The sequence below is a fragment of the Symphalangus syndactylus genome, chromosome 8, assembly GCF_028878055.3.
Source record: "Symphalangus syndactylus isolate Jambi chromosome 8, NHGRI_mSymSyn1-v2.1_pri, whole genome shotgun sequence".
NCBI lineage: Eukaryota > Metazoa > Chordata > Mammalia > Primates > Hylobatidae > Symphalangus > Symphalangus syndactylus.
Genome location: NC_072430.2, coordinates 47,424,698 through 47,438,680, shown reverse-complemented (window position 1 = coordinate 47,438,680; position 13,983 = coordinate 47,424,698).

Here is a 13,983-nt window from a genome sequence, read left to right as displayed (position 1 = left end):
TCGCATCACAATGGCTGACTTGAGTAGTTTGGACAGACACTGACTCAACAAAGCTTGACGTATTTACTATAGGGCTGTGTGCAGAAACACTTTGCCAACCCCTGTCCTAATGACTGATAGCAGCTTGGGCCAGTTATCAATGTATTGCCTCATAGCTCCAAATTCACCCTACGGTACCTTCTCTGGGGTGATGTGCTGTAAGCGTTTTCTGCCCGACAGTGAGCCCAGTATGAAGACTTGCCAGTAGGGGGAACCAGGGTGATGTTGCAGGAGGAAGGGGGCTGCTCTTCCCGATCCTGTGTGCGGTGCTATTTGCTTTTTCTTGCCCCTGCTGTGTGGTTAGTGGTAGTACAGCTGTGTGGGAACGTCTGTGGTACTCTGCTCCAGTTGCATCTCCAGAACAGCCCCTTGGTGACCTTGTAGCCCTGGCCCAGGACTGGTGACCACCTTCCAGTGCCTTCCTGAGGTGGACATCAGGTGTTCCAGGCCTCATACCCATAGTGGCGCTCTGGCTCCCTCCCACCAGCCTCAGCTCACCTATAATTTCCTGCTTGCCCAACAGCTGTGGAGTGGCTCTGTCCTGGGTAGACTTCTGTGCCACCCAATGGGCTGTAACAATACCTCCTCTGAGGGGGTCTGAACTCCAATCTTTTTTTCTTTTTTTTGTAGAGACAAGGTCTTGAACTCTTGGCCTCTAGTGATCCTCCTGCCTCAGCCTCCTGAAATGCTAGGATTACTGGCATGAGCCACTGCACCCAGCTCCCCAGTCTTGAGGAGGGAACTCTCCTTCCAAGTTGTCCTTCCTTGAATACTCTCCTTCAGCCTTGGGGAACCGTTAGCTTCATATCTCTTTGTGTTAGGCTTCTCTGTTTAAATTGCTATGTGGTTTCTGTATCTTGATTGGACCCAGAACTACATACAGCCTAATGTGTAACCATTCCCAATTTCTGAGACTAAAGCCTTAAGAAGAAATTTAGGACACAAACCAGCAGGTAAAAGGTAATAGTTGTTCAAAGTAAACTGTTTTATTTCATACTTTAATGAAGTAATATATGTTCATCAAAGGAGGAAATTAAAAAGTACAGGAAAAGGAAGGAAAAAAATCATTTGTAGAAAAATCATTGCTGAAAGACCACCACTGTTACATCTTGGTGTGTAGGTGGCAGGGACTTGCAAGCTGCAGGACAGGTTCTTGTCTGTTTCTGCTCTCAATTGCTTAGGGTCCAGTACGTGGTAGCCCTCCTGCTGGATGCATCGAGAGGGAATGAGATCTAAGCAGTGCTACTTTGCCCACTGTGTGTACCATAAAACTACCTAGTTAAAGTACCCTGAGCCATTAAGCTGCTTTGGTGAATCTTCAGAGTTAGGCTTCTTAAGCAGGTGATGCTCATGTTTAAGAACGGTCTCGTGGGACAGGAGAGGCCCACCCCTTAACTGTGGAGCTGCATCAGTGAGGAGATCTAGAGGGAGCCTTATGATTAATCCAATGGGCTTTTCTCTCACTCTGTGAAGGGCTGCACCTCATTCCATCCACCAGCCTTTTGTATGATACTGCAGAAGCATCCTCCTTCCTGAGTATGACCAGGAACCAGGGGTGCTGCCCCACGGGCATCTCCTCTGTGAAATGCTTATGCTTGAAAGAATGGGCTGGTGCTCAGGAGCCAGGCTTATTTCCAGTCTCTGCCTCTCCTGCTGGGCCATCCGCCTCTGGCATAAGCCACTTCTCTGCTCAGTCCCTTTAAGCCCCTTCCATTTCAGAGAGGCTACACTGGCGTTACAGCCACTGTTCCCACTGGCCTCTTCCCTGTGCCTCTGCCTGCCAACATGTACGCACGCACACGCACACACACACACACACACGCATACACACACATGTGCTTATGTATTTCTTTTTACATTTTAACTTAATTTTAATTTTATTTTTTAAGACAGAGTCTTGCTTTATTGCCCAGGCTGGAGTGCAGTGGCACGATCATGGCTCACTATGTCCTTAACCCCCATGGCTCAAGTGATCCTTCCACCTCAGTCTCCCAATAGCTGGGACTAAAGGCATGCATCACCATGCCCACCTAATTTTTTAATTTTTTGTAGAGACGTGGTCTCACTATGTTGTCCAGGCTGGTCTCAAACTCCCGGGCTCAAGCAATCCTCCCCCTTTGGCCTCCCAAAGTGTTGGGATTATAGGCATGAGCATTCTGCCTAGCCCCCCCCTCCTTTTTCTTCTTAATGGACAATTCTAATTTAGAACATTATGCACCATTGCCTTCCATGATGCCTTAGACCAGTCATCCCAATATATATATTTAGACATTCAGAGATGAGTCATATTCCACTTCAGGAATATGTGTGATCACAGGCAGAATATGTGTCTCTTGGGGATCAGGAATTTACCTTTGTGTGTGTCTCTTGGGGATCAGGAATTTACCATCAGGCTCCTTTTAAATTTAATTTTTACTTTTTTTTTTGAGATAAGTTCTTGCTATGTTGCCCAGGCTGGCCTCAAACTCCTGGAATCAAGCAATCCTCCCACCTTAGCCTCCCAAGAAGCTGGGATAATAGGAACGAACCACCATGCCCAGCCATCAGGCTCCTTTTTACCCATCCAAATGTGTCAATCAACCACACAACAACAAATGCACCAAAAAGTTATTGTTAAGACACACCAAGCTCAGCTAGGATATCTGGGAATACTGAGAAGGGGAAGACAGGGTCCCTTACCCTGAGTGCCAGCTGGAGCAATAAGACCCAAACACTCAAGAAATCAAATAATAAGAGTTAAATCCATTATTTTATCTGATAATCAACATAAGAGAGTGGTCACAGGCAGAATGTGATGAATGCATTACTAAGGAGCTGTACAGCGCTAGGCGAGTCCCTCAGCCTTGCTGAGTCTTATTTCCTTTCTTGATTGTATTAGTTTGCTAGGGCTGCTGTAACAAAATGCCCCAGACTAGGTGACTGAAGCAACGAAAATGTATTTTTTCACAGTTCTGGAGGCGAGAAGTCCAAGATGATGATGTCAGCAGCTTGGCTTCTTCTGGGGCCTCTCTCCATGGCTTGCAGATGGCCGCCTTCTTACTATGTCTTCACATTTGTCCCTGTTTCCTGTGTCCTAATTTCTTCTTATAAGGATAGTAGTCACATTGGATTAGGGCCCACCCTGATGATTCTACTTTAACTTAATTACTTTTTATTTTTTAGAGATGGTATTGCTATGTTGATCAGGCTGGTCTCCAACTCCTAGCCGCAAGCCATCCTCCCTTGGCCTCCCAAAGTGCTGGGATTAGAGGCATGAGCCACCACATCCAGCCTTAATTACTTCTTTAAAGGAATGATATGGTTTGGATCTGTGTCCCTGCCCAAATATCATGTCAATTGTAATCCCCAGTGTTGGAGGTGAGGCCTAGTGGGAGGTGATTGGATCATGGGGATGGTCTTTCATGAATGTTCAGCATCATCCTCCTGGTGCTGTTTCTCGTGATAGTGAGTAAATAAATGAGTGATCATGAGAGCTGGTTGTTTAAAAGCGTGTAGCACCTCCCTGCTCCCTTTCTTCTGCCTGTTCCAGCCATGTAAGATGTGCCTGCTTCCCCTTTGCCTTCCACCATGATTGTAAGTTTCCTGAGGCCTCCCCAGAAGCCAAGGAGATGCCAGCATCATGCTTCCTGTACAGCCTGTGGAACTATAAATACAAAAAATTAGCTGGGCGTAGTGGCAGGTGCCTGTAATCCCAGCTACTTAGGAGGCTGAGGCAGGAAAATTCCTTGAACCTGGGAGGCGGAGGTTGTAGTGAGCCAAGATCGTGCCACTGTACTCCAGCCCGAGTGACGGAGTGAGACTCCGTCTCAAAAAATAAATAAATAAATAATCACACATGTGCTGGGAAGCAGAGGGACTGCTAGGAGACCCTCTAATCAGGCAAGAGATGGGCATGGCCTGAACTAAGGCAGCAGCAGTGAGGATAGAGAGCTTAGGAAAAAAATGTGAATTTATGAGAGAGAATCAACAAAATTGGTGAATGATTAGGTGTGGTATCAAAACTCCTGGGTGAGACGGGCACAGTGGCTCATGCCTGTAATCCCAGCACTTTGGGAAGCTGAAGTGGGCAGATCACTTGAGGTCAGGAGTTTGAGACCAGCCTGGCCAACATGGCGAAACCCTCGCTACTAAAAATATAAAAAATTAGCCGGGTGTGGTGGCAGGTGCCTGTAACCCCACCTACCTGGGAGGCTGAGGCAGGAGAATTGCTTGAACCCAGGAGGTGGAGGTTGTAGTGAGCCAAGATGGTGCCACTGCACTCCAGCCTAGACGACAGAGTGAGACTCCGTCTCAAACATAAGACAAAGACAAAAACAAAAACAAACCCTCCTGAGTGTCCGGCTTAGTCAACTGGATAGGTCAACTGAACAGGCTGTGCTGTTCGCTGCTGAGGTGTGAAGTGGAGGAGGAAGAGAAGCAAAGATGATGAGATCCACTTTCAACCTGTTGAATGGCCATATCTATCAGGTGGCTAACTTAGTGGTTAATATAATGAGTTTCAGAGTCCACAAACCTGAAGTCAAATCCCAGCTTGTCAGGTCCTGGCTGTGTGATCCTGGGAGTTACTCAAACTTTCTGAACTGATATTTGTTCACCATAAAATGGATATAGTAATATCTCCCTTATAAGGTTGTTGCTGAGAATTAAAGGAGATTAAATATGTTCAGCACATAGCACAGTGTACCCATGCATCTGGAACGTAGCATTACGCAGTAAGTGGAAAGTCATTATTATTATCACTACATTTAGATGAAATGATGAGCAAATCCAAGCTTTCTTTTGGTTGCTTTCCTTTGTGTTTATAGATTGTGTCTCTAACTTGAATTTCAGTTCCTCTGCTCCATTTGGAAACACTGCCTTCTACTTTTTTTTTTGACATTTGTTCCTGGAGATTGGAGTTTTTCCCTGATGCTCAGCTCTTTGATAGGGTTGACTAGAAGACAGGATTATTTTGTTTACTGGAGGCAAATTTTGAGAAGGGAACTCAATGCGCACTCCACACTCTTACCACCAGGTGGCGTCCCTCCTCTGGTCATCTGCATGTAGAGACAAGGTATGAGAGAATCAACAAAATTCGTGTGTGATTAGGTGTGGTATCAAAACTCCTGGGTGAGACGGGCGTGGTGGCTCATGCCTGTAATCCCAGCACTTTGGGAGGCCAAGGTGAGCAGATCACCTGAGGTCAGGAGTTCGAGACCAGCCTGGCCAACATGGCGAAACCCCGTCGCTACTAACAATATAAAAAAATTAGCCGAACGTGGCGGTGTGCGTCTGTAATCCCAGCTATTAGGGAGGCTGAGGCAGAAGAATTGCTTGAACCCAGGAGGCGGAGGTTGCAGTGAGCCAAGATTGTACCACTGCACTCCAGCCTGGGTGACAGAGCAAGACTCTGTCTCAAAAAAACAAAACAAAACAAAAAACATCGATAAAAAAGAACTTCAAACATAAAAAAGGAATAAATAATAACCCCCTACAATCCCAAACTTACTGAATTGTAATGTTTTATTTTCTTATCCAGTTCACCTACTAGACAGTGACTTCTGTGAGGAGAGGACCTGTATTTTATGACATTTCCTCCCCAGCCCCTGTGTCTGACATAGATATTCAGTAACAGTTTGAGGAATAAATGAAAGTACACTCGGTCCCACTTCTCTGTTCATACTCTTCTGCTTTCCTCCTTTTTTGGGAGATTCTCCCCATCTACGCCTTCAGTTTTTGAGAGGCAAGCAGGGAGTCAGCCATGGGCACTCCCCCGACACTGAGAACTAGGTATGTCTCACCATGACACCCTCTGCCACCAAAGCTTGACATACTAGAAACAGCACGGGCTTGGAACCACTTACATGTATCCAAACTTCAGCTGTTTCTTTTTTATTCTTATTTATTTATTTATTTATTTATTTGAGACAGAGTCTCATTCACTCTGTTGCCCAGGCTGGAGTGCAGTGGTACCATCTCGGCTCACTGTAACCTCTGCCTCCTAGGTTCAAGCAATTCTTCTGCTTCAGCCTCCAGAGTAGCTAGGACTATAGGCATGCACCACCATGACAGGCTAAGTTTTGTATTTTTAGTAGAGACTGGGTTTCACCATGTTGGCCAGGCTGGTCTCGAACTCCTGATCTCAAGTGATTACCCTGCCTCAGCCTCCTAAAATGCTGGGATGACAGGCATGAGCCACCATACCTGGCCTTTCTTTTTTTAAAAAATGAACATGACAAGTTATTTATCGTCTCTGAGCCTCAGTTGCATTATCTGTAAAAATAAGAATTATAATTGATTTGCAGAATGGTTGTGAGAATCAAATAAGATACCCAACTGCTTGGCATAGTAGGTGAGCATTAAATGTTTATTTCCTTTCCTGTGGGTTTTATGTTGATTCTGGGAAAATGACTTCCTCCTTGGGGAGGAACGGCTGTTATTCATTATGCAGCTGGAACAATGGCAATATGGATCTTTGGGAAACACCAGCTTCCCCTGCCCCAGCATAGGAAATGGAATGTCAGCCTCCCCCGCTTACCCAAGCCCTCTGTGTCCAACTAGGCCAGGGAAAAATGAGAAGGGGCTGCAGTGCGTCCACACTGTGTCCTCCCAGTTATATTTGTCCATTCTTCCATTCATGTATTCATTCATACAACACTCCATATGGCTGAGTGCCTACTGTGTGCAGGCCCAGGGCTGGGTGCTCAGACTCAGTGGTGAACAGACAGACTTGGCCACTGCCATCACAGAGGGTTTGTGGATGGAGGTGAGATACCCGCACACCTTGCAACAGCCTTAACTGTAACTGTGGTAAGAGCTATGGATAAAAGGTGTGGGCTCTGGGAGGGAATGACAGGGGGATCTCACTTGTTCTGAGGCCTGGAGGGCTTCCCTGAGGAATTGGTGCTGAAACTGAGATATGAAGGACAACTGGGTGTCAGCCAGGCAAAGTGGGTGGGGAGAAGAGAACCCCTTCCATCCTTGCACTCCCTACTTGCCCCCTTTCCCTATCAACTTGTGGGGTGCCCCATGTGGGTGCCCACCTCAGCACTCCCTGCTACAAAGTTCTACCTGGGCCTCACCCCCAAAACCTCCTAGCTCAGCCCTTCCAGCCCCCTTCTGAAATGGCTGCAAGAACTAGAGTCTCCTTTTCCTCAAAGAAGCTGTCCTAAGACGACAGTAGAGAAACGTGTCCCCTTCACGGAGCACTTGCCTTTTACTCAAGGATGCATACAGATGAAGTATCTTTAAAGAACAGAATCTAAAAACGGAGACCTCAGGCACTTTCTGGCCAGAGTTTTGGGGAATCTGGCCAGTGTTTTGCTGACTCCACCCTGAGCACAATCTCCTGCCACACCCATCCATATTTCTTCTCTCCCTACCTCACTGCACTCCTCAGCCTCTCCCCACCAGAGCAAACAGGCAACACCCTGAGTCTGTCCTTCCTGCTTTGGCACAGCCAGAGGCCAGGGTCCGGAGCAGCCCAGGGCACCAGGTGAAGGTACACAAGTGTTCCATCGCTGGGCAAGAGGACCCAGCCCAAGCAAGGGCAAAAGATGAGCTTGACGTCAGCCCTGGGCGAGGCCGGGCAACGGTCTGTCTGTGAGCCTCGAAAGGAAAAGAAGGAATCAAGACGAATGGAGTCAGGCTGCTTTCATTTTCTTTTCTTGAGTAGGCTGCAGAGCCAGGCGGTGCTGGCAACAAGAGGCAAGCCCCTGTAGACCCTCTGCGGATGGGATGGGGACACATACGCCCGATCAGACCATAGCCAGATGGTGGCATCTCTCGTGGCAGTGTTGTCCTGAGTGCTGTGCCACTGAAGGGATATTGATAACTTGGAGGTAAATAGAGTGATCAAAGATGACACTAACCTGGTCAGAGAGATAATGAAAATCATCATAGTTAGCATTTAGATGCCTGGCCTGTTTCATTTTGCCACACACTTTTGCATTGTATTTAATTCTCATGATGACTCTAAGAAGTGGGAATGATGTCCCTAGGTGACAGCTGAGGAAACAGGGACTTGGCAGGGGTAAGCTACATGCTCAAGGTCACATAGCTAATACGCGGTGAGTTGGGCTTGGAAAACCGTCTGAGGATCTCACTAGCATTGACAAACTCCACTCCACTATCCATCGTCCACCCATCCATCCAACAAAGATTTAGTGAACTCCTTCCAAGTGTTGGGCAACATGCGAGGTAAGGCAGACAAAGTCCTGCTCTCATAGAGCTTACATCCTAGGAAGGAGACTGAGAATAAAGAAGTAAACCAATTTTAAAACATTCCACAGAAGCACTATGAAAAATAAAGTCGTGGCCAGGTGTGGTGGCTCACACCTGTAATCCCAGCACGCTGGGAGGCTGAGGTGTGAGGATTCCTTAAGCCCAGGAGTTCAAGACCAGCCTGGGCAGTGTAGTGAGACCCCGATTATACAAAAAAAAAAAAAAAAATTAGCTGGGCATGGTGGCGCACGCCTGTAGTACCAGCTAGTCGGGAGGCTGAGAAAAGAGGATCGCTTGAGCCCAAGAAGTTGATAAATAAATAAAAATAAAAATAAAGTGAGGCAATAGGATAGGTCTACTTACACTGAATGGCCAGGGAAGGTGTCTCTTAGGAAGTGACATCTGTGGCAAAAAGGAGCCAGGTGGGGAGTGTGTGGGGAAGGCCTGTAGGCAGGGGTAGGTTTGGCATCTTTGAGAAACAGCATCAACTTGAATGGGTTAAGTGAGCTGTGCTTTTAGACTGAGTTTCAAGAAATTGTTTAGGATAAATGTCAGGTCTTGTGCTTGGGCCAAGGGTACGGTGGACTTGCCTAGACTGGGCCTGAGTGAGAGAGGCTGGAGTCTCAGTTGGTCTGGTAAAGTTCACATGATCTTGAGTTGTGCTGCGCTGATGAAGTAGTGTCGGGGATGGAGAAGGGGACGGACTGTCTCCCCTGTGTGCTGGTCAGACTCACCGGGAGATCTGCATGCTCCCGGGCCGCACATGGACAAATTAGACTATCTCGCCTGGAGAACTGCCACCAGGACAGTGAGCAGGATGGGGCGGAAAAACCACTTACTCCTAGCAGAGGAGATCTGGGGAGGCATAAGCACCACCTCCAGAAAAATCTAGGGTCAGTGGGAAGGAGTTACAAAGAATTAGATTTCTTTTACTTCTTTCTTTTTTTTTTTTCTTGATAAAGGAGATATGTACAATATCTAAAGTAGAAAAAAACTATTAGAAAAAGGAAAAGGAATCATTTAAATCCCATATCTACTATAGGCAATCACTGATGACATTTGGCATAATTTCTTTTCTAGGCTTAAGAAAATATACTGGGGCTGGGTGTGGTGGCTCACGCCTGTAATCCTAGCACTTTGGGAGGCCGAGACTCTGTCAAAAAAGAAAAAAAAAAGAAAAAAAAACATACTGAAATCATACTAAGACTCTGTCAAGAAAAAGAAAAAAGAAAACATACTGAAATCATACTGTGCATATGCATGATTTTATCGATGTGTCTGTGCTTGTCTAGATGTTTAGGGAGGCAGTGGAGGAGAGGGGCTAGAGGCGGACTCTGGGTGCTTGGCCTGGGCTTGGATCCCAGATCTGCCTTTTATTACCTGTGTGACTCTGAGCAAGGGATTCCACCTCCCATCCCTCAGTCTCATCCAAAAACTGAGGGTAATATTAGTGTCTACCACAGAGAGTTATTTGAGGAGTAAATGAGCCAATAGTAGTTATAAACACTAAAAACAGTGCTTGCACAAACCTACGTTACATATTTAATACATAAGTAAATACCATCCTTCTTTTAACACAATAAGCATTTTACAGTGACGTCAGGAACTGTACATAAACATCTTTCCATTGTCTGAATAAAATCCCTTCATATATTTTTCCCATAGCTTATTGAGACATCCCCCAATGTGAGATATTGTGTATTTCTTATGTTTCACTACTTACAAGTGGCAAATTTTTGATTGGTTCATTTGGATAGAGTCACAGAAGTAAAATTACTGGGTTAAAGGATGTGGACTTTGTTCTGTATTTTTTTCTTTTTCTTTTTTCTTTCTTTTTTTTTTTTTTGAGACGGGGTTTCACTCTTGTTGCCCAGGCTGGAGTGCAATGGCACGGTCTCAGCTCACTGCAACCTCCACCTCCCGGGTTCAAGTAATTCTCCTGCCTCAGCCTCCTGAGTAACTGGGACTACAGGCGCCCGCCACCATGCCCATCTAATTTTTGTGGGGTTTTAGTAGAGACAAGGTTTCACCATGTTGGCCAGGAGAGTCTCTATCTCTTGACCTCGTGATCCACCTGCCTTGGACTCCCAAAGTGCTGAGATTACAGGCGTGAGCCACTGCACCCGCCCCCCACCCCCCCCCTTTTTTGTACATTTAAAAAAAAAGTTTATTTTTGGATGAGAGAAACCATACAAATGTAAATCATTCAAACAATACAAAAGGATATACAGTAAGAAGGAAGTCTTCCAGTGACTCCTGTCTCCCAGTTTCCCGACTTAGTGGCACCAAAATCAGGTTCTTGTTTATGCTTCAAACAATAATTAGTACAAACAGCAGATATATGTGTGTATAACCCCCATTTTTAAAAAAATGATATTCGGCTGGGCATGGTGGCTCACACCTGTAATCCCAGCACTTTGGGAGGCTGAGGTGGGTGGATCACCTGAGGTCAGGAGTTCAAGACCAGCCTGGCCAACATGGTGAAACCCCATCTCTACTAAAAATACAAAAATTAGCCAGGCATGATGGCACACGCCTGTGATCCCAGATACTCAAGAGGCTGAGGCAGCAGAACTGCTTGAACCTGGGAGGTGGAGGTTGCAGTGAGCTGAGATCACACCACTGCACTCCAGCCTGGGCGACAGATCGAGACTCCATCTAAAAAAAAAAAAAAAAATTAGCTGCTTTGCCTTGTTAAGAACAGACAATAATTTAACTGGAGATTTTAAAGATGTTTGATGCCTATCAATAATTCATTTAGCAGAGGTGAGCACTGGTTTACATCTACCCTCTTTTAGCCCCAGATAATTAGTGGAATCAGGGTTGAAATCCAAATCAGCTCATAGAGGTACAAAGACTAGTTAACAATGGTTGTCCCTGGGGAGGCGACCAGTTGCTGGAAAATACCTTCCTCACACCTCCCAGAGAAGATCTGACTGAAAATGAGGTGCCTCACTCACCATAAAGCCCTCTGTTTTAAAAATGTTCGGGGCCGGGCGCGGTGGCTCACGCCTGTAATCCCAGCACTTTGGGAGGCCGAGGCAGGCAGATCACGAGGTCAGGAGATCGTGACCATCCTGGCTAACAAGGTGAAACCCCGTCTCTACTAAAAAAGATACAAAAAATTAGCCGGGCGCGGTGGTGGGCCCCTGTAGTCCCTGCTACTCGGGAGGCTGAGGCAGGAGAATGGTGTGAACCTGGGAGGCTGAGCTTGCAGTGAGCCGAGATCACACCACTGCATTCCAGCCTGGGGCGACAGAGCAAGACTCTGTCTCAAAAAAAAAAAAAAAAAAGTTTGGATGTCAGCCAGATAACTGTATCCTCCGTAGCAGGTTCTTGTAAACGTGAGGTATACAGCAGTGCAGAGTGGAGGGAACCATGGCAGGCTGCGAACAAGTGTGGTTTTCCTAGACACTCACGCTCGATCACAGTTACAGATGCTTGAACACAGTTACAGATGGTGCTGGGCCAACAGCCAGTTAAGACCCCAAGATCGCAAAGAGATAATCTAAAGAACACACACTTTACATGCAAGTGGCTGTCTTTCTGGGTGGATGGGCATGGCCCCCACTGAACCCCAGATATCTTTTCCAAGGTCTGATTCTTGCAAATCGTCTCATGTGGAATGGGGAGGAAGCAGTGCCTTACCCAACTGACAATGGGAGGGGAGGACAACTCACTGGCACTGAGGGCCTTATGGGGACAGAGGATCCTATCCAGGGCTGGCATTAGGAGCATGAGACCATTTTTCCATCCAACAATGCCAGTTTCAGGGAGAGAAAAATGAGGCGTCTAGAGTGTGGGTGCAAGAGCCTGGGAGGTGCTCTTGTCCCCTAGGGATGCTGCAGAAGGCGACCAGTCAGAGGCGATGGGTTTTCACCGAATCCTGTTCCTGGTCGCAGTGAAAGAGCCAGTCCTGTACAGGCTGGGGTGGGCTGGGGGTGGGTGTTGCTGAGACTTGTGGCTCCAAGGGGCTCTAGGGAGAACTGGACCTCAGGAAGGCTACAGTCAGAGCGTGTGTGTTGGGGGGAAGTCTGAGAGATCCCAGGATGGGTTCCCAAACTGAACATTCGGTGCCTCTAGAAAGGCTACAGATTGGCCTCCTGGAAGAGGGCATGAGGGCTCTTGGGGGCTGGGACAAGATAGAAGGGTCTGGAGGACTTGCTGCAGGGTTCTGAGGCTAAGGTGACCTATGGGGAACTTGGGTCCTAGAGTTTGTTAAATTTGGGGGTTCCGGGAGTCATTGGATTTTTTTTGTTTATTTTTTGTTGTTCTTCTGGGACAGAGTATCGTTCTTGTTGCCCAGGCTGTAGTGCAATGGCATAATCTTGGCTCACTGCAACCTCTGCCTCCCGGGTTCAGGTCATTCTCCTGTCTCAGCCTCCCAAGTAGCTGAGATTACAGGCGCACACCACCACACCCGCCTAATTTTGTATTTTTAGTAGAGATAGGGTTTCACCATGTTGGCCAGGCTGGTCTCGAACTCCTGACCTTAGGTGATCCACCCACCTTGGCCTCCCAAAGTGCTGGGATTACAAACGGGAGCCACTGCGCCCGGCCTGGATTGTTTTTTTTTTTTTTTTTTTTTGAGTCAGTGTCTGGCTCTGTCCCCCAGGCTGGAGTGCAGTGGCACCATCTCGGCTCACTGCAAGCTCCGCCTCCCAAGTTCACGCCATTCTCCTGCCTCAGCCTCCCGAGTAGCTGGGACTACAGGCGCCCGCCACCACGCCCGGCTAACTTTTTTTGTATTTTTAGTAGAGATGGGGTTTCACTATGTTGGCCAGGATGGTCTCGAACTCCTGACCTCGTGATCCGCCCACCTCGGCCTCCCAAAGTGCTGGGATTACAGGCGTGAGCCACCGCGGCCGGCCTGGATTGTTAATTATGTGGTTTTCTCTGCAAAATTTCTGTAACCTTGTCAAATTACTTCTTGTTTTTGAGCATCTGTGTCATCACTTGTTACAAAAACCGTGTCTTCTTCTGAGGCATATTATACAGCAAGACTTTAGAATAATCTACGAAGCTGAGGCATCCAGAGAGTAGAACTGTAGACATAGTGTCTTTGTTAATATGATCACAAAACATTTAAATGTCTCATAACTAGATGAAAACTAGGTACATTCATAGATACTCCCTAACTCCAAAAGATAACAAGATGTGTTGATAGACACCCCCCTTAACTCTAAATTCCACAATATACTCCTAGAACTGACAAATATTTCTGCCTGAGGGTTAGTATCAAAGTTGCATTTTAAATGTGTAAATCACACCTGTTGACTCCTCAGGGCTGTACGGAGCCTTCAGGTGCTGGGCGCAAGGTCTTGAGCCTGAACAAGTGTGTGCAGGCCCTTTCTTCTCTTCTTTGTACCTCCTCCATTTTCAACCCTACCCAGCAACACAGAGATCAAAGCTGCCCCCTACACCATACAAAGCTATTGCTGGAAAAGCCACATAAATGCTGCAGCTCTTTGCTGACTAGGGCTGGGAGTGGTGCCAGGCCAGAGATTTTGGAAGGGAAACCTTCCAAATGTGGGATTAAGCCTCTGGAGCAGATGTTGCCTGTGGATCAAGAGCATTCAGAGAGCTAGGCAGGCAGCAGGCAAGGACTGGGATTTGGATAGCTCAAAAAAACCATTGAACAAAGACCCACAGACACTGCGCCAATGGAGAGACCTAGGAAGGGTCAGCTGTCATCAGGGGTTCCTGGGGCGCCCCCGTCAGCCCCCCCAAGAGACTAGAATC